The sequence below is a fragment of the Nerophis lumbriciformis genome, linkage group LG17 (assembly GCF_033978685.3).
Source record: "Nerophis lumbriciformis linkage group LG17, RoL_Nlum_v2.1, whole genome shotgun sequence".
Taxonomy (NCBI): Eukaryota; Metazoa; Chordata; class Actinopteri; order Syngnathiformes; family Syngnathidae; genus Nerophis; species Nerophis lumbriciformis.
The window spans coordinates 16,291,153-16,311,450 of NC_084564.2; the positions used below are offsets into that span (position 1 = coordinate 16,291,153).

Below are 20,298 nucleotides of genomic sequence, written 5' to 3' on the forward strand. Positions count from 1 at the left end.
TATATATAACAAATACTTGACGTTCAGTGAATTCTAGCTATATATATATATATATATATATATGTATATATATAAAATAAATACTTGAATTTCAGTGTTCATTTATTTACACATATACACACACATACCACTCATCTACTCATTGTTGAGTTAAGGGTTGAATTGTCCATCCTTGTTCTATTCTCTGTCACTATTTTTCTAACCATGCTGAACTCTGATGATGCATTGATGTGTGGCACGCACCAAAGTGCCTTCATCAAATGCACTAGATGGCAGTATTGTCCTGTTTAAGAGTGTCACAACATTGCTGTTTACGGCAGACAAACTGCTTTACGGTATATACAAACGTGACTGCTGTTGTTGTGTGTTGTTGCCGCGCTGGGAGGACGTTAATGAAACTGCCTAACAATAAACCCACATAAGAAACCAAGAACTCGCCCTCCATCATTCTACAGTTATAACGTGATTGGGCAGGTATGCTGGCTATATTGTGAGTTAGCGGACTCAGGTCCTCCATGGACCTGAGTCCGCCTGAATTTCGGGAGATTTTCGGGAGAAAATTTGTCCCGGGAGGTTTTCGGGAGAAGCGCTGAATTTCGGGAGTCTCCCGGAAAATCCGGGAGGGTTGGCAAGTATGCGCTAACCACGACCCATCAGGAGCAAGGGAGAAGTGTCTTGCTCAAGGACACAACGGACGTGACTAGGTTGGTAGAAGCTGGGGATCGAACCAGGAACCCTCAGGTTGCTGTCACGGCCACTCTCCCAACTGCGCCACGCCGTCCCCGACTAGGCCTAAGTATTGATTGAAAACAAGGCAGAGGTTTTATTTAACAAGTATATCTTAATATGTTGGGCCACTGTAACATTACACACTGTTTGTTCGAATGTAGAAATATAAAACACTGTACTTTAATCAAGTGATTTGTGGGCGAACCACCAAATGGGGCACACGTACCATAGTTTGAGAATCACTGGTTTAAAAATTTCTTATATCACACATTTTTTTTACCCACAGGACTTTTTACAGGACTCCTTTTACAACCATGAATTACTGATGCACTTTAATCCGGACATACGATAATGTTTTTCCCATGGATACCTATTAAATCATTCAAAATACAACGGGGAAAAACAATGTGAGGCCAATTTTAGAAAATATTGTTTTTTTTCACCACAGTGAGGGAAAATAATCTGGGTTTTTTTTCTATACAAAAATTGTTTTCATTAGATATAGTTATTTGAAAATGTGTCTTGATTTGTATACATTGACACTATTTGTGCACTGTCTTAATTACATGGTATTTAAGGCTGCAGCTAACGATTATTTTTCTATCGATTAATCTATAGATTATTTTTTCGATTAATCGGTTAATCTATAGATTTTTTTTTTTTCGATTAATCTATAGATTTTTTTTCCTTTTACCGATTATTTTTTTTAATTTAAAATGAAGATGAAAAAATAAATGTTGGCCAGTTTTTTCAAAAGGCATGACTTTTATTTACAAAAAAAAAAGTATGGCCACTCAGTCAACATTGACAACAACATGACAAAATATTCTGTAACAATGTAAACATTTAAAACTTTTAACATTTAACAAAATTAAAAGTAGCTTATTTGCTTTTTAATGTGCAAATATAAAAGTAAACATCCAGTGCAAATCTTAATATTCTGCAATAGTATAAGCATTTCTAAAGTAAAAGTATTGCTTATTTTGCTTTAAAATGTGCAAAAATAAAGATAAACATCCAATACAAAAAAGTGCAAAACGAAATATTCTGTAACAGTGTAAACATTTCAACAAAAGTAAAAGTATTGCTTATTTTGCTTAATAACACAACAATGATAGTATGATTAAAGTGAAAGTTAATTGTTGGTTTGTACATAGTATATGTAACTGTTAATGTTGTAAAAGGTATTTGCACAACTAATTAACGTTAGCGTTAAAGAGGAGCGCGTCTTTGTAAACACTGAACAGGCACGCCAAACGCGCCTCTCAGAGCGAAACAGTGTTTTAGTCTATGAATTTACAACGCAGATACAAATGACACATTCATGATTTTGTGTAATGATGACAACGTATACTCACGCGGACGATTGACTAGTTGATGGTGATGGCAAGAACGCTGTCGGGTGTTTTCTTTTCAAATGTTCGTTCATAGCCGTTGTGCTGCTATGATAGGCCATTTCCGCTCGACACAGTGTGCATACAACAACTGTCAAGTGTTTTGCTTTTTTCGCTGTGCTTATCCCACACTTGAAGGGGTGTACCAATGCTGAATGTGGCTTCTGGATTTCACTCAAAAGACCAGACCGTAGTTACTTTTTCCTTTTATTTTCCTTAAGTTTGCAACAGTTTTTCCAACGAAGAAACAGCTTCTTTTTTCTTCTTTAGTCTTTTTAGCAGTCTTTAGCAGTGTTAATAGACTTTAGTTTCTTTAGCTGTCATTAGCTGTCATTAGCTGTCTTTAGTAACCTTTAGTAGCCTTTAGCTTCTTTAGTAGGTGAAAAACCTTTAAGGACAAAACACCACAAGATTAACATGCTGTAAAGAATCAATCAATTATCAATCCCATAATTTACAATTATTAATTAGGCTATCAAACTCTTAACCATTAAACAAGTGCAAGAAAATGGACACATCTTTTCCCTTTAAGTTAAAACAGATTTTAAATAAATTGTCTCAACATAAATGCACCAAGATACATATAAAATACATTTAAACCCAGAAACACAATAGATAAATGCAACAGAAAACCCAATATGCAAATACATAAATACCTAACCAATTAACCACCTATTTAGATACATATTTAAAATCCATATTCAATATAAATATATTATTAATTTAGCAGTGAAACACTCAATCTTAAACGCTGTCTACTGGTAGAAAAATGCCCCTTTTTCTATGCCCTCAACAGCAGCCAATGATCCAACACAGTTAAATCCAACACTTTAAATTGAGCGACTTCACCCTCCTGATGAAGCAAACTGCTCCAACATTTATCAAACTAAGCAAAGAATATCAACACTAAACAACAGTTACATAACACACTGTGTGTATTTAGCCTCCAGACTAAGCACGCTACATGCACACAACCCCCCCCCCCCCCCCCCCCCCCCCCCCCCCCACCCCCCCACCCCACCCCGCTGGCGTCTTTTGTACACCTTGATTTGACAAAGCTGTCTAATTACTGGGCTCGCGCACCAGCAGATGAGACAGGAGTGCGCCGCGTTATATCTGCGCGTGAACGTAAACTGATCGGCTCTGATTTTATAAGCCGACTGGCCGAAATAATGCCGAATTATATACATTTCCTGGGGTTGCCTAGGTGAATAGGGATGCGGATGTGCTCTAAGATAAAATATAATTTTATTAAGTGGGGTTTGGCTGGTTGCTAAACAGCCACGGTTGCGAGCTCGCGCGTCAGCTGACGAGACAGCTGTTCACCGCTACAACATTATTAGGCCGTTTATTGAAATACTCCCACACTTTTGACGACTTTTGGCGTGCTTTTTTTCCCTCGCTCGCACCGCTCGCATCATCTGCTTTGCGCTCCACCATGACCGCAGTGTGACGTAAATATGCGACGCGTCGAAGCATAAAAACAGCGTCGACGTATTTACGTAACCGATGACGTCGACTACGTCGACGCGTCGTTTCAGCCTTAATGGTATTACAGTATAGCACTGGGGTTACTTTGAATGTGCTTTATCGGGGGTGTCCATTTTTTTTCCCCACTGAGGGCCGGATACTGAAAAATCAAAAGATGCTGGGGCCATATTTTTCATTTTTAAATACCGCTGTACTTTGGACACCCCTGTGCTATGTACATATTATTTTGATTGAACAAAAGTGTTTAGTGTGGGGGTAAAAATACTGTTATTGTTGTTGTTATTGTTAACTTATAACTCAGGGATGTCCAAAGTGTGGCCCGTAAAGTAGTTAATTTTTTTTAACGGCTCCTGCCACATTTTATACTACTGCTATTGAAGGCTCAAATTACTAAACAGCAAATATTCCACATTGAAATATATATTTTTAACGAAAATAATGCATATTTTGTGTGCTTGCCATAAAAACAAAAGTTTTCTTTGACAAAAACAGGATAAGATGAATAAACAAAAAAGAATAATAAAAACTTCTAATAGACTGAAGGATCTGAAGTTGTTCCAAATATTTAAGCATTGAAAAAATAATAATGTATGAATTTTTTTAACGCTTTTATAAGTAGGGCCTCTTTGGATGCTTGAGAATTTTAGTGGGAAATAATTATTCACTCAATAAATAATTATTCACCCATTTAAGGCTCCAATTATTTTACAACAATTAAAGGCCTCACCTTTTCTCCACCAAACATATTGCTGGGTATTGTGGCCAAACAGCTCAATTTTTGTTTCATCTGACATCACATGGACAAAGATAAGACCTTCTGGAGGAAAGTTCTGTGGTCAGATGAAACAAAAATTTAGCTGTTTGGCCACAATACCCAGCAATATGTTTGGAGGAGAAAAGGTGAGGCCTTTAATCCCAGGAAAACCACTCCTACCGTCAAGCATGGTGGTGGTAGTATTATGCTCTGGGCCTGTTTTGCTGCCAATGGAACTGGTAATTTACAGAAAGTAAACGGGACAATGAAAAAGTAGGTTTACCTCCAAATTCTTCAGGACAACCTAAAATCATCAGCCCGGAGGTTGGGTCTTGGGCGCAGTTGTGTGTTCCAACAGGACAATGAACCCCAACACGTCCAAAGTGGTGAAGGAATGGCTAAATCAGGCTAGAATTAAGGTTTTAGAATGGCCTTCCAAAGTCCTGTCTTAAACGTGTGGACAATGCTGAAGAAACAAGTCCATGTCAGAAAACCAACAAATTTAGCTGAACTGCACCAATTTTGTCAACAGGAGTGGTCAAAAAATTCAACCAGAAGCTTGTGGATGGCTACCAAAACGCTTTATTGCAGTGAAACTTGCCAAGGAACATGTAACCAAATATTAACATTGCTTTATGTATACTTTTGACCCAGCAGATTTGGTCACATTTTCAGTAGACCCATAATAAATTCATAAAAGAACCAAACTTCATGAATGTTTTTTGTGGCCAACAAGTATGTGCTCCAATCACTCTATCACAAAAACATAAGACTTGTAGAAATGAATGGAAACTCAAGACAGCCATGACATTATGTTCTTTACAAGTGTATGTCAACTTTTGATCGTGACAGTGTGTGTATATATGTGTGTATACATATATATATATATATATATATATATACATTTTTTAGGACTAAGCCCCTTTTGGGTCCCAAACCTCAGGGTAGTCCTAAAGGTTTTGATAACGAAAAATATCAAAAGAGCCCCCGCATGTTTACATTTTTCAATGTGCGGCCCTTAGTGGAAAAAGTTTGGACACCCCTAGTATAAACGTCTTGTTACACTTTTATGAGTGGGACCATTTTTGTAGGCCAATAATCAGTGTGACTTCTTGTTTTGGATTTGTTAAAACAATATATATATATATATATATATATATACAGTATATCCATAAGTTCCAACCTACTGACTATATCCTATTGTTTACCTCTTACGCTACTGTGCTTGTGTTTATGGAGAACTGTGAAGTTCAAGCTTTACTGCAGTCCCGCTGAGGGGGGGGTGGGTTAGCGTGAGGGCACGGGGCGCGGTGCCAAGGTTCAGACCAGAGTCCGCTGAGTCCAATCTCATCTTCCTGCTGGCAGCGAGGGTCGAGGGGTAACGAGAGTGAGAAAGAAGTGGACGGTTGGCTTTAAGTGGGCTACACCCACAAGCCAAACTGCACACTGATGTAGTGTAAACACACACCTGAAGCATGAGTTGACACAGGTCACATGCAGCAAGGCGAGGGCTTTTATTTACAAGGAAAAAGACGTTTCCTTCAGCAAAAGAGAAAAAAGGAAGACATCGATTTGGTATTTATCAGCGACATTGTTGCTTCTTCCTCACTCCCCTGCAGTGAACCGCGTCCAAAGGCGAAGAAGACCCACGCTGCGAAATGTGTGCCTCTTCTACCGCATCGACTCCCAAGTTCCTTCTGATAAATCCTTTAATTCTGCAGCGGGCGTGTTTTTGTATGCTTCCAAAGATTTGTTGTACTTGCTTTCATTTCCTCTGAACAAAGCCCATGTGATTTTGTGTGTGGCATTAGGACTTTTCTTTTTTTTTTCTTCCTTTTCCTTTTCTTCTTGCTTTCCTTTTCATTAATGTTTGCAAGGGCAGCTTGGAGGATCTCATTTTAATTTGACATTTAAACATCTGTTTTCAATTTCCTCCTGGAACAACGTGTGGATGTGTGTGTGTGTGTGTGTGTGTGTGTGTGTGTGTGTGTGTGTGTGTGTGTGTGTGTGTGTGTGTGTGGATAGGATAGATAGTTAAAGGGGTGATGAACCTTGAGACTTCTCTCAGGCGACCTTTAAAGGCTGGGTGTAAGGGCGGGTGATGACTGCCGCTAATTGCATTAGCTCTAATTTGCTACTATCTGGGTAGTGATTGATTATACTTTATTATACACAGGCTTGTGCACACTTTTTTTTATTTGAATAGAAGGTAGATTTGCAGTTCCAATTCAAATTGAAGGAAGTAGAATTTCATGTATATTGTAGCGTCCCGGAAGAGTTAGTGCTGCATGGGATTCTGGGTATTTGTTCTGTTGTGTTTATGTTGTGTTACGGTGCGGATGTTCTTCCGAAATGTGTTTGTCATTCTTGTTTGGTGTGGGTTCACAGTGTGGCGCATATTTGTAACAGTGTTAAAGTTGTTTATACGGCCACCCTCAGTGTGACCTGTATGGCTGTTGACCAAGTATGCTTTGCTTTCACTTGTGTGTGTGAAAAGCCGTAGGTATTATGTGATTGGGCCGGCACGCAAAGGCAGTGCCTTTTAAGGTTTATTGGCACTCTGTACTTCTCCCTACGTCCGTGTAGAGTACAGTAAAGTCATACATTTTACTTTTTGAAACCGATACCGATAATTTCCGATATTACATTTTAAAGCATTTATCGGCCGATAATGTCGGCAGTACGACATTATCGGACATCTCTAATGCTAAGTGTTAGCATGTTAGCATTTTAGCCTTCAAAAAGCATGGGTAGGCATCGTAACATGCCGACTGTTAGTATTTTAGCCCATTTTGTAGGTATAAAACTAAAAGCCATGGATGTTGCTACTTGTTACTCTTAATGGCATGCTAGTGGTTAGCATGTTAGCATTCTGCCCTGCCATAATCATGGGTTAGCATCTCAGCATGTTAACTTTTAGCATTCAAGCCTCCCAGAATCATTGGTTAGCACGTTATCATGCTTACTGTTAACATTTCAGACCGTTTTGAAGGTCAAAGAACAAAAAGGTATAGATGTTATATCATGAAACTATGTCACTAACATGCTGCGTGCTAGCATGTTAGTATTTCAACCAATTTCGTAGGTGTAGACTAAAAGCTATGTATATTGTTACTCTGTGTTATCTTGCCAGCATACTAATGGTTAGCATGTTAGCATTTTGGCCTGCCAGTACAAAAGGTTTAGCATGTCAGCATGCTAACTGTCCGCATTTTAGTCATTTATTTTAGGTATTCAACTAAAAGTCATGAATACTGTTATTAAGCGTTATCTTGCTACCATGCTAACGGATAGCATATTACCGTTTTGGCTTGCCAGAAGCATGGGTTAGCATGTCAGTATCTTGGCATTTTAGCCTTCCAGTATCATGGGTTCGCACGTTATCATGCTAACTGATAGCCTTTCTGCCAATTTTGAAGGTATCCATCCATCCATCCATTTTCTACCGCTTGTCCCTTTTGGGGTCACGGTGGGTGCTGGAGCCTGGAACAAAAAGTTATGGATATTATTATTGACACTATGTTGCTGACATGCTACATGTTGGCATGCTTAAATTTTCACCAATTGTGTAGGTATAAACTAAAGGTTATGTTTATTCTTACTGTGTTATCTTGTTAGCATGTTAGCGTTTTGACCTGCCAGTACAATGGTTTAGCATGTCTGCATGCTAACTAGACGCATTTTAGCCAGTGTTTTATGTCTTTAACTAAAGGTCATGACTATTGTTACTTGGCATTATCTTGCTAGCATGGTAACGGCTAGCATATTATCATTTTAGCCTTCCAGAATCATGGGTTCGCACGTTATCATGCTAACTGTTAGCCTTTTTGCCAATTTTGAAGGTATGGAAGAAAAAGTTATTGATATTATTATTGGAGCTATCTTGCTGACATGCTACATGTTGGCATGCTAAAATGTTCAGCAATTGTGTATGTATAAACTAAATGTTATGTCTATTGTTACTGTGTTATCTTGTTAGCATGTTAGCATTTTGACCTGCCAGTACAATGGGTTAGCATGTCTGCATGCTAACTAGACGCATTTTAGCCAGTGTTTTAGTTTCTTTAACTAAAGGTCATGACTATTGTTACTTGGCATTATCTTGCTAGCATGCTAACGGCTAGCATATTATAATTTTAGCCTTCCAGAAACATGGGTTTGCACGTTATAATGCTAACTGTTAGCCTTTTTGCCAATTTTGAAGGTATAGAAGAAAAAGTTATTGATATTATTATTGGCGCTATCTTGCTGACATGCTACATGTTAGCATGCTAAAATGTTCAGCGATTGTGTAGGTATAAACTAAATATTATGTCTATTGTTACTCTGTGTTATCTTTCTAGCATGCTAATGGTTAGCATGTTAGCATTTTGACCTGCCAGTACAATGGGTTAGCATGTCTGCATGCTAACTATACGCATTTTAGCCATTGGCATATTAAAATGTTCACCAATTTTGTACGTATAAACTAAAAGTCATGGATATTGTTACTTGGCATTATTCAATCGATTCAATCTAGACTGAATTCCAAATTCAGAATTTTGCACAAGCATGTCATGTCGTTTGTGCTCGGACTTGCACCGAGCTCACAACATGTTGTGGTCCTTTGCGTAGTTGTTCCTATTATTTTGGCCTGAGTGAATTGTCCTTCCAAAACATTACGCAAGTATGTGGCAGTGTGCCCAAGGCCAGATTCCCATCTCATTATGAGCATTATTTGAACAAATCCAGGGGTCTCAAAACAACATTTTCACACTGTGTTTTGTGACTGGAGCTCATTTCCACACATTAAGACACCAATTGAGGTTCTCTTGGTGCAAACACACACACACACACACACACACTCTCATTCGGTCGGTCCTCCCTCTTAATAGTGCAGGAAATATTATCCACTAGAAGACAGCTGCAGGCTTACTCTGAGAGATAGAATGGTGGAGTACACTCATTATCTCCAACACACACACACACACACACACACACACACACACACACACACACACTGATAGTGTCAGAGGCTTTCCATCCTATTTTTTCACCAAGTCTAGTTCCCATAGCAAGAACTATTCAGGAGGAAGGCATGCAGGGCTTGCTGGAGGGAGGAAAGGAACATGGGCAACGAGAACTGATTCAAGCACAACTCTGGATCATTTTTTGGGGGAGGGGGGATGCTTTGTACCACATCCAGGTCTGGGTCTGGCTAAAGCGCTCCCGTCTCCCCGCCTCCCAGAGGACACTTTGCAGATGTTTGAGGCCGCACTCAGCTGTGTTTACAACTAAGAGGCGTTAGTTTGGAGGGGGCCAGAGGGGGATTGAGTGCCGTCCTGCAAGGGGTGAAGGTCACAGCAGTGTTGGTGTAAACATGGTACCATGCCAGCGCTCCCTCCAGCCTCTGATGGGTCAACTTTTTTTTTTCTTCCATTTCCTTTCCTCCAGCACGCCCCTTCTTCAGATGCAAGATGGGGGAAGCGAGGGGTCTAAAGAGAGACCCACAGTGAGGAGATGAGCTGTTCTTAATGTCACTGAGCTAACTTGCCAGCTCTTTTTTTTATTATCACAGGCTGTGTGGGAAATGGAAAGTCCCTGCAAACTGTTATTGCTACTCTTAAGGATGCACTACCTCCTAACACAAAACACACATGATAGTTTAGTAAGTACGAATTGTTTTAGTTGTATTGTAAAACTCACAAACGTTGCTTGGAGTTATGAATTAAAGTTCAAAAGTTAAAGTTCCACTGATAGTCACACACACACTAGGTGTGGTGAAATTAACATTTGCATTTGACCCATCCCCTTGTTCACCCCCTGGGAGGTGAGGGGAGTAGTGAGCAGCAGCGGTGGCCGCGCTCGGGAATAATTTTTGTTGATTTAACCCCCAATTACAACCCTTGATGCTGAGTGCCAGGCAGGGAGGTAATGGGTCCCATTTTATAGTCAATGAAGAATCCTTTAGACCAGGGGTGTCAAACTTGTTTTAGATGTGGGGGCCACATGGACAAAAATCTACTCCCAAGTGGGCCGGACTGGTAAAATCACGACACAATAACTTAATAATAAAGATAACTTCAGATTGTTTTCTTTGTTTAAAAATAGAACAAGCACATTCTGAAAATGTACGAATCATAATGTTGTTGGGTTTTTTTTTACACTTACATTTGGCGGTTAATAGTATTATATCTTTGTCGATATTTATACTAACATTATTACATAATAAATTATGTAATGTTCATCAGTCAACTCATTGGTGTTCATTTTCAATCTGTCAAGATAAAAAAATAATATCAAAATCATCAAATTATATATTTTTTTATTGAGACAAAGATTATTTATGTATTTAGTATTTGTTTGCTTGGCCCTGCGATGAGGTGGCAACTTGTCCAGGGTGTACCCCGCCTTCCACCCGATTGTAGCTGAGATAGGCTCCAGCGCCCCCCGCGACCCCAAAGGGAATAAGCGGTAGAAAATGGATGGGTATTTGTTTGCTTACTATGGTATATTATTTATTTATTATTAATTTTTTCAATGTTCTGTTACAGAGAACAAGCAAATTGGATAAAATTGCTATGATATGAAAAAGGGTAGGATTAAATAAGCTCTGCTTCTTCCTACTTCTTTTCCGTGCTGTAATGAAACAACTGGAATTGTGTGATGCATTACATTGTATCGTATGCATGTTCCAAATAAACTGAAACTGAACTGAAAATTACAGGATGTTATTTATGTAGATTGCTCATTTTCCTCGATTGGTGCACTAACAACATCCATCCATCCATCCATTTTCTACCGCTTATTCCCTTTGGGGTCCCGGGGGGCGCTGGAGCCTATCTCAGCTACAATCGGGCGGAAGGCGGGGTACACCCTGGACAAGTCGCCACCTCATCACAGGGCCAACACAGATAGACAGACAACATTCACACTCACATTCACACACTAGGGCCAATTTAGTGTTGCCAATCAACCTATCCCCAGGTGCATGTATTTGGAGGTGGGAGGAAGCCGGTGTACCCGGAGGGAACCCACACAGTCACGGGGAGAACATGCAAACTCCACACAGAAAGATCCCGAGCCCGGGATTGAACCCAAGACTACTCAGGACCTTCGTATTGTGAGGCAGATGCACTAACCCCTCTACCACCGTGCTGCCCCACTAATAACATCATGTGGTTTTTTTTTTTTTCATATGTAGCATCATCTACAAAGGTACAAATAATTGCTATTGCGACATCTAGTGGACACATTTAGATCAGCGGTTTCTTTCATTTTTATACTTAGTAAACTCATCCTGCGGGCCGGATAAAACCTGTTCAGGCCCGCGGGCCGTACGTTTGACGCCCCTGCTTTAGACGAAACGGGATACACGTCCGGTTCAAGGCACAGAACCGGAAGTACATTTACAACCCGCAGCACCTGCAGTGAGCGAACTCGTCCAAAAGATGTCGCCGTAGAACAAAAACATAGTCCACCTATTAATAATCCACTATTTGTTGGATTCAAAACATTATGGCCGTTGGCAAAGAGTAGCAGCTTAATGTTCGAAAAATATGGTACAATTCACAACAGATCATTATAATTATCAAAGCAAAACCAGCCGTGTTAGATTACTGTGTTTGCTCGTTAGGTAAAAAACAAAGGATGGAGCTTTTACAGTAGCGACCTTGAGAACACGGCGGCCTATGCTGACACAGGGACAGGAGCTGAGCGGATGTTTAGTTCAAACTGCATTCCTGGACGACTGCATCTGCTTTTAACTACGCTAATTACCTCGCCGAACCTTCATCCCACAGCTGCGCCGCTCATGTTAGGTCGCATCGCATTGAATCATTCCCAAAAAATAAACAATCCCGATGAATCCCTGAGCTCTTTTGTTTGGGCTTAATACGTCATGTGAAAGGAGGAGGAGGAGGTGGGGGCTCTGTAGCTTGGAGGAGGACCACTTAAGTTCAGTCAGGAATGTGTTGGCCGTGACTTTAGGTGAGGGAGTCCTGCAGCGAGAGCGTGAGACAACCACACCGAAGTTCATTTGAACCCCAAAGCAGCCACAAATAATCCTTATTATTTGTCCATGCACACACATTATATACACTGCATGTGTGGCCATTCAGGTTTTTATGCTCCCGAGCTGGGGAAATGATTACTGGCACGCCGCTGTTTGTCTTTTTATTACTTCTCCCACCTTCCCTCTGGGTAAACCTGTTCAGTTGAGTCTGCCGTCAAACCGTACACACTGTATGCTCCAGATATTGATATTAATGTCCCCAACGTTTTATTCGACAAATGGTTAATAGCGTGACCAATTAGTAGCTAAATCTGTTTCCCTGCAAAGATGTGGCGGCCATGTTTTTTAATCAATCTTGCTAAAATTGTACACACATATTCATGCCTTGAGGCGGCGTGGCTCGGTTGGTTGAGTGGCCATTGTGTCCTTGGGCAAGATTGTTTTACCCACCTGCTCCCTGTGCCACTCACACTGGTTGTAATATACTTTTGGCTATATAGTGTATTTGGCCACCTGCCTTTTCTCACATATGAACTTGAAGTGCCATCCCATTCCTAACCCATAGGGTTCAATATGATGGCAGTCCACCTTTTGCAGCTATTACAGCTTCAACTCTTCTGGGAAGGCTGTCCACAAGATTGCAGAGTGTGTTTATAGGAATTGTCCACCATTCTTCCAAAAGCGCATTGCTGAGGTTGGTCGAGAAGGCCTGGTTCTCAGTCTCCGTTCTAATTCATCCCAAAGGTGTTCTAGCGGGTTCAGATCAGGACTCTGTGCAGGCCAGTCAAGTTCATTCACACCAGACTGTGTCATCCATGTCTTTATGTACCTTGCTTTGTGCACTTGTGCACAGTCAGAGGAAGGGGCCCGCTCCAAACTGTTCCCACAAGGGAGCATGGAATTGTCCAAAATGTTTTGGTATCCTGGAGCATTCAAAGTTTCTTTCACTGGAACTAAGGGGCCAAGCCCATCTCCTGAAAAACAGCCCCACACCATAATTCCTCCTCCACCAAATTTCACACTCGGCACAATGCAGTCTGAAATGTATCGTTCTCCCGGCAACATCCAAACCCAGACTCGCCCATCAGATTGCCAGATGGAAAAGCGTGATTCATCACTCCAGAGAACGTGTCTCCACTGCTCTAGAGTCCAGTGGCGACATGCTTTACACCACTGCATCCAACGCTTTGCATTGGACTTGGTGATGTATGGCATAGATGCAGCTGCTCGGCTATGGAAACCCATTCTATGAAGCTCTCTGCGTACTGTACGTGGGCTAATTAGAAGGTCACATGAAGTTTGGAGCTCTGTAGCAACTGACTGTGCAGAAAGTTGGCGACCTCTTTGCACTATGTTTACTCAGTTTACGTGGCCTACCACTTGGTAGCTGAGTTGCTGTTGTTCCCAAACTCTTCCATTTTCTTATGATAAAGCCGACAGTTGACTTTGGAATATTTAGGAGCGAGGACATTTTACGACTGGATTTGTTGCACAGGTGGCATCCTATGACAGTTCCACGCTGGAAATCACTGAGCTCCTGAGAGCGGCCCATTCTTTCACAAATGTTTGTAGAAACAGTCTCCATGCCTACGTGCTTGATTTTATACACCTGTGTCCCACACCATAATTCCTCCTCCACCAAACGTCACACGCGGCACAATGCAGTCCGAAAAATGCCGTTCTCCCAGCAACCTCCAAACCCAGACTCGCCCATCAGATTGCCAGATGGAAAAGCGTGATTCATCACTTCAGAGAAGGCGTCTCCACTGCTCTAGAGTCCAGTGGTGACATGCTTTACACCACTGCATCCAACACTTTGCATTGGACTTGGTGATGTATGGCTTAGATGCAGCTGCTCGGCTATGGAAACCCATTCCATGAAGCTCTCTGCATACTGTACGTGGGCTAATTCGAAGGTCACATGAAGTTTGGAGCTCTGTAGCAACTGACTGTGCAGAAAGTTGGCGACCTCTTTGCACTATGTTTACTCAGTTTACGTGGCCTACCACTTGGTGGCTGAGTTGCTGTTGTTCCCAAACTCTTCCATTTTCTTATGATAAAGCCGACAGTTGACTTTGGAATATTTAGGAGCGAGGACATTTTACGACTGGATTTGTTGCACAGGTGGCATCCTATGACAGTTCAATCAATCTTTATCAATCAATCTTTATTTATATAGCCCTAAATCACAAGTGTCTCAAAGGGCTGCACAAGCCACAACGACATCCTCGGTACAAAGCCCACATACGGGCAAGGAAAAACTCACCCCAGTGGGACGTCGATGTGAATGACTATGAGAAACCTTGGAGAGGACCGCATATGTGGGTAACCCCCCCCCTCTAGGGGAGACCGAAAGCAATGGATGTCGAGTGGGTCTGACATAATATTGTGAGAGTCCAGTCCATAGTGGATCCAACATAATAGTAAGAGTCCAGTCCATAGTGGGGCCAGCAGGACACCATCCCGAGCGGAGACGGGTCAGCAGCGCAGAGATGTTCCCAGCCGATGCACAGGCGAGCGGTCCACCCCGGGTCCCGACTCTGGACAGCCAGCACTTCATCCATGGCCACCGGACCTGTGCCCCCCCCCCACCCCCTCAAGGAAAAGGGGAGCAGAGGAGAAAAGAAAAGAAACGGCAGATCAACTGGTCTAACAGGGGGGCTATTTAAAGGCTAGAGTATACAAATGAGTTTTAAGATGGGACTTAAATGCTTCTACTGAGGTAGCATCTCTAATTGTTACCGGGAGGGAATTCCATAGTACTGGAGCCCGAATAGAAAACGCTCTATAGCCCGCAGACTTTTTTTGGGCTCTGGGAATCACTAATAAGCCGGAGTTCTTTGAACGCAGATTTCTTGCCGGGACATATGGTACAATGCAATCGACAAGATAGGACGGAGCTAGACCGTGTAGTATTTTATACGTAAGTAGTAAAACCTTAAAGTCACATCTTAAGTGCACAGGAAGCCAGTGCAGGTGAGCCAGTATAGGCGTAATATGATCAAACTTTCTTGTTCTTGTCAAAAGTCTAGCAGCCGCATTTTGTACCAACTGTAATTTTTTAATGCTAGACATAGGGAGACCCGAAAATAATACGTTACAGTAGTCGAGACGAGACGTAACGAACGCATGAATAATGATCTCTGCGTCGCTAGTGGATAAAATAGAACGAATTTTAGCGATATTACGGAGATGAAAGAAGGCCGTTTTAGTAACACTCTTAATGTGTGATTCAAACGAGAGAGTTGGGTCGAAGATAATACCCAGATTCTTTACTGATTCGCCTTGTGTAATTGTTTGGTTGTCAAATGTTAAGGTGGTATTATTAAATAAATGTCGGTGTTTAGCAGGACCGATAATCAGCATTTCCGTTTTCTTGGCGTTGAGTTGCAAGAAGTTAGCGGACATCCATTGTTTAATTTCATTAAGACACGCCTCCAGCTGACTACAATCCGGCGTGTTGGTCAGCTTTAGGGGCATGTAGAGTTGGGTGTCATCAGCATAACAATGAAAGCTAACACCGTATTTGCGTATGATGTCGCCTAGCGGCAGCATGTAAATACTAAAAAGTGCAGGGCCAAGAACCGAACCCTGAGGAACTCCGCACGTTACCTTAACATAGTCCGAGGTCACATTATTATGGGAGACGCATTGCATCCTGTCAGTAAGATAAGAGTTAAACCACGACAAAGCTAAGTCTGACATACCAATACGTGTTTTGATACGCTCTAATAAAATATTATGATCGACGGTATCGAAAGCAGCGCTAAGATCAAGAAGCAGCAACATAGATGACGCATCAGAATCCATCGTTAGCAGTAGATCATTAGTAATTTTTGCGAGGGCTGTCTCCGTAGAGTGATTTGCCCTGAAACCGGATTGAAAAGGTTCACAGAGATTGTTAGACACTAAGTGTTCATTTAGCTGCTGTGCGACAATTTTTTCGAGGATTTTCGAAATAAAGGGAAGGTGGGACACCGGTCGGTATTTACCATGAGGTCAGGATCAAGGTTAGATCTTTTGAGCAGAGGATGAATAACCGCTTTCTTGAATGCTAGGGGAACAGTGCCAGAGGAAAGTGATAAGTTTATAATATTTAGCACTGATGGACCTAATAATACAAAAAGCTCCTTGATAAGTTTCCCAGGGAGTGGGTCAAGTAAACATGTTGTTTGTTTTATCCCACTTACACGCTGTAATAGTTCCTCTAATGTTATTTCATCAAAAAGAGAGAGACTATTTTGTATTGCAGTATCCGTCGTAGATACAGTTGTATCTGTGTTCATAGAACCCAGTTGTAGCTGGGATGCGTTGTCTTTAATCTCCTTTCTAATGAGTTAAATTTTCTTATTAAAGAAATTCATAAAGTCATCTGCCGAGTGGGTGGAGCTATTGGGAGGAGTCCCTTGTTGGGTTAGCGATGCTACTGTACTAAACAAAAATTTAGGGTCGTTTTTGTTGAGGCGGATGAGATTTGAGTAATATTTAGCTTTAGCTAAGGTAAGCATGCGTTTATACGATATTAAACTATCACTCCATGCTTGATGGAAAACCTCAAGCTTGGTCGCGCGCCATTTGCGTTCCAACTTTCTACATGATAATTTATGAGCTCTGGTTTCCTCTGTAAACCATGGGGTGCGCCTTTTAGGGGCCCTTTTTTGTTTTAGCGGTGCTATACTATCAATGGTTTTGCGCAGGGCATTGTCAAAGTTGTTAGTGAGGTTATCAATAGAGCCGACATAATTTGGGAATGGTGCTATTACCGAAGGCAGTAGGTCAGCAAGAGTCATCGTTGTGGCGGCATTAATGTTGCGGCTGCTATAGCAGTTATTATTATTATTAGTTTGTTGACAATGAGTCAGAACTTCGAATTTTATAAGGTAATGATCGGACATTACTTTAGTATACGGGAGTACCATAACTTTGGAGGTGGTGACACCCCTGACCAGCACTAGATCTATCGTATTGCCGTTGCGATGCGTAGGTTCATTTATTATTTGTGTAAGACCACAGCTATCAATTATAGTCTGGAGCGCCACGCACTGAGGGTCCGATGGGGTATTCATATGGATATTAAAGTCCCCCATTATGATTATATTGTCTGCGTGCGTCACTAGATCAGCAACGAACTCTGAGAATTCATTAATAAAGTCCGAGTAGGGCCCTGGGGGGCGGTAGATAACAGCCATATCGAGAGGCAGCGGTGCGACCGACCTCATAGTAAGCACCTCAAACGATTTGTATTTATTATTTAGGTTAGGGGTAAGGTTAAAGTTTTCATTGTATATTAGTGCGACCCCCCCACCCCTTTTAAGGGGACGGGCAATATGCGCATTCGTATAGTTAGGAGGAGATGCCTCATTTAGCGCAAAAAATTCGTCTGGTTTGAGCCAGGTTTCGCTAAGACCAATGACGTTAAGATTGTTGTCTCTAATGACCTCATTAACTAATAACGTTTTGGGAGACAATGATCTTATGTTTAAAAAGCCCATATTATAAGTATTGGGCTGTTTTGACGAGTTTTTGTTTAAATTATCCGTAGTAGAAATATTAATAATGTTGCGTTTATTATACGTAGTGCACTTTAAATAGTTTCGACCATATCTAGGAATTGATACGACGGGAATTTTCAGATTGTTTGCTTGATGCTGCGATCGACTGAACGCATCATGATTTGCCACCTCAGTAGAATGCATATCTACCCCGGACACATTCACAACAGAAAACACATTAAAAAACACAGTTCCACGCTGGAAATCACTGAGCTCCTGAGAGCGGCCCATTCTTTCACAAATGTTTGTAGAAACAGTCTCCATGCCTACGTGCTTGATTTTATACACCTGTTTCCAGGCCAAGTGATTAGGACACCTAATTCTCATTATTTGGATGGGTGGCCAAATACTTTTGGCAATATAGTGTAACTTAGATCAATGTTTTTCAACCACTGTGCTGTGGCACACTAATGTGCCGTGAGAGATTGTGCAAAATGATGCAATTTCACCTAATTGTTCTAAAAATCCGCAAATAATGTGCTGTTGTTGAGCGTCTGTGCTGTTGGGAGATCGGCAGAGTAACCATGAAATACTCTTCCATATCAGTAGGTGGCAGCAGGTAGCAAATTGCTTTGCAGGCCTACTTTAAGACAAGAGAATTAGTGATGCATGGATGGTTATGGTTTGAATTCATATCGAAAAAATCTGTCAGGTATTTGATGAGAATGACTTTGAATTGTCATTATAAGCTATTGAGTTTCGTTTTATAACACTTTCTGCTAGTGTACTTTGGGATTTTTTTCAATGAAAAAAATGTGCATTGGTTAAAAAAAAGTTGAAAAACAATGACTTAGATACTGGGTTTCACTTTGTAAAGCGCTTTGAGTCACGAGAGAAAAGCGCTATATAAATATAATTAACCTTACTTCAGATTTCATGGTGATTTGACGAATCACCCTGAAGTTACAGTGAGCGTTTTGTAAAGCTAATTTAGCCCTGTGAGGAATTCCAAGACAATCCGAAGTATGGGGTTTAATAACAGTGCCCTCCTGTGGTGCATTTGTCTGAAAATTAATAGCGCAAGTAACACAGTAGATGTGCATGTTTTGACAAATGTTCACTCTTTTGTGTTGTGTTAGCTTACACAAAAAGATACAAGCAGTCATGTATAATATTGTCATCATCACATATGTGGCTATTTGTAGTGTAATTTTAAGTCTTACTGGAGTTATACTTATTTATGTTTAAATGTAAAGTTCATCTTTTTTTATAAAAACAACAACATAAACATTTGTTTTGGTGGCTGCCCTTAAATATTCATGCCACTGCTTGTAATGTCTGCTAATTATCCACTCACGATATTTCACCCTCATTATGCGGTATGATATTATTAGTGCACGTGTGGGCCTCACTTTGTGACGATCAACCCCATCGACTTGGGCAAACAATGCGAAATGGTTTGTTCCACCTCAATGGCGGTAAACCTAACTTCAAACACAACATCAAAGCTCACCTTTAATCATTCACACAAAGCACCAGCATTGTACAGCGAAATGTACAGTACCTGTGGCAGTATAGTAGAAAGTTTCACTTTTGTACATCATTGCATATAACTGTGGTGCGTTCAAGGACCCTCAATTGAAGTTAAAAATCAGAGGTGTCACTAGGTTTTTAAATACAGAGGGAGGCTTAACCCCCAAGATGCACTAATAATAATATATTTGTAACATTTATGGTGTATTATTATGATCCGTATTACCTACAGAGGAATGAATCAGCTAATTTCTACTTTACACTCTGAAGTAAAGGAAAAGTTATATGAATATTTAAATGCATATTGTGGCCACTTTATATTGAATTTATTGACAGTTTTTTGTCCCAAAACAACTAAACATCTGTTTTGAAAAAACAAAACCAAATTATTTTGGTAGGGGTTATGTAGATATGTTAATCCCCTTTTTTAAATTCAAACCCTAATTAAGGTTTTACAGGTGTTTTAAAAAAGCTGGTTTCAATCTATTTCATGCAATAGTTTGTTTTTTAGTGCATGGAGACCTTGGGTTTAGGGTGGGACGTGGTGTCCGTCAGGGGTTTCAGAATTTGGTGCTACGACCCTTTTGGTCCATTTAAGTCAAACATTGGGCTCCAACAGCAGCGCCACAGTGTGGTGTATTTGTCAAAAAAAAAAAATAGCACAGGCAACACAGTCGGGTTGCGTTTTTTGACAAATGTGCATCCTTTGGTGTGCAGCGGTTCAGGAGTAGAAGCTGGTCCAAACAAAGACCTGCTGTATGGCTGTAGGAGTTTGCTTAGATTGAAGTCATCTGTTCATATCTGCTATATAAAAGGCTGGCATGTAATCAGTAGCACAGCAAATAAAAGTAAAGAATGAAGAGTTCAGGAATGTTTCCGCTTGCATTGGATGGAATCTTACAATTCCATTCC

The 20,298-nt window shown here is 40.9% G+C and overlaps 1 protein-coding gene across 1 annotated transcript in view; it reads left to right on the forward strand.

The window, feature by feature from the left end:
- Positions 1-20,298, forward strand: part of robo1 (roundabout, axon guidance receptor, homolog 1 (Drosophila)) — a 697,256-nt gene that overhangs the window by 573,638 nt on the left and 103,320 nt on the right. The gene's annotated exons all lie outside the window — the stretch shown is intronic.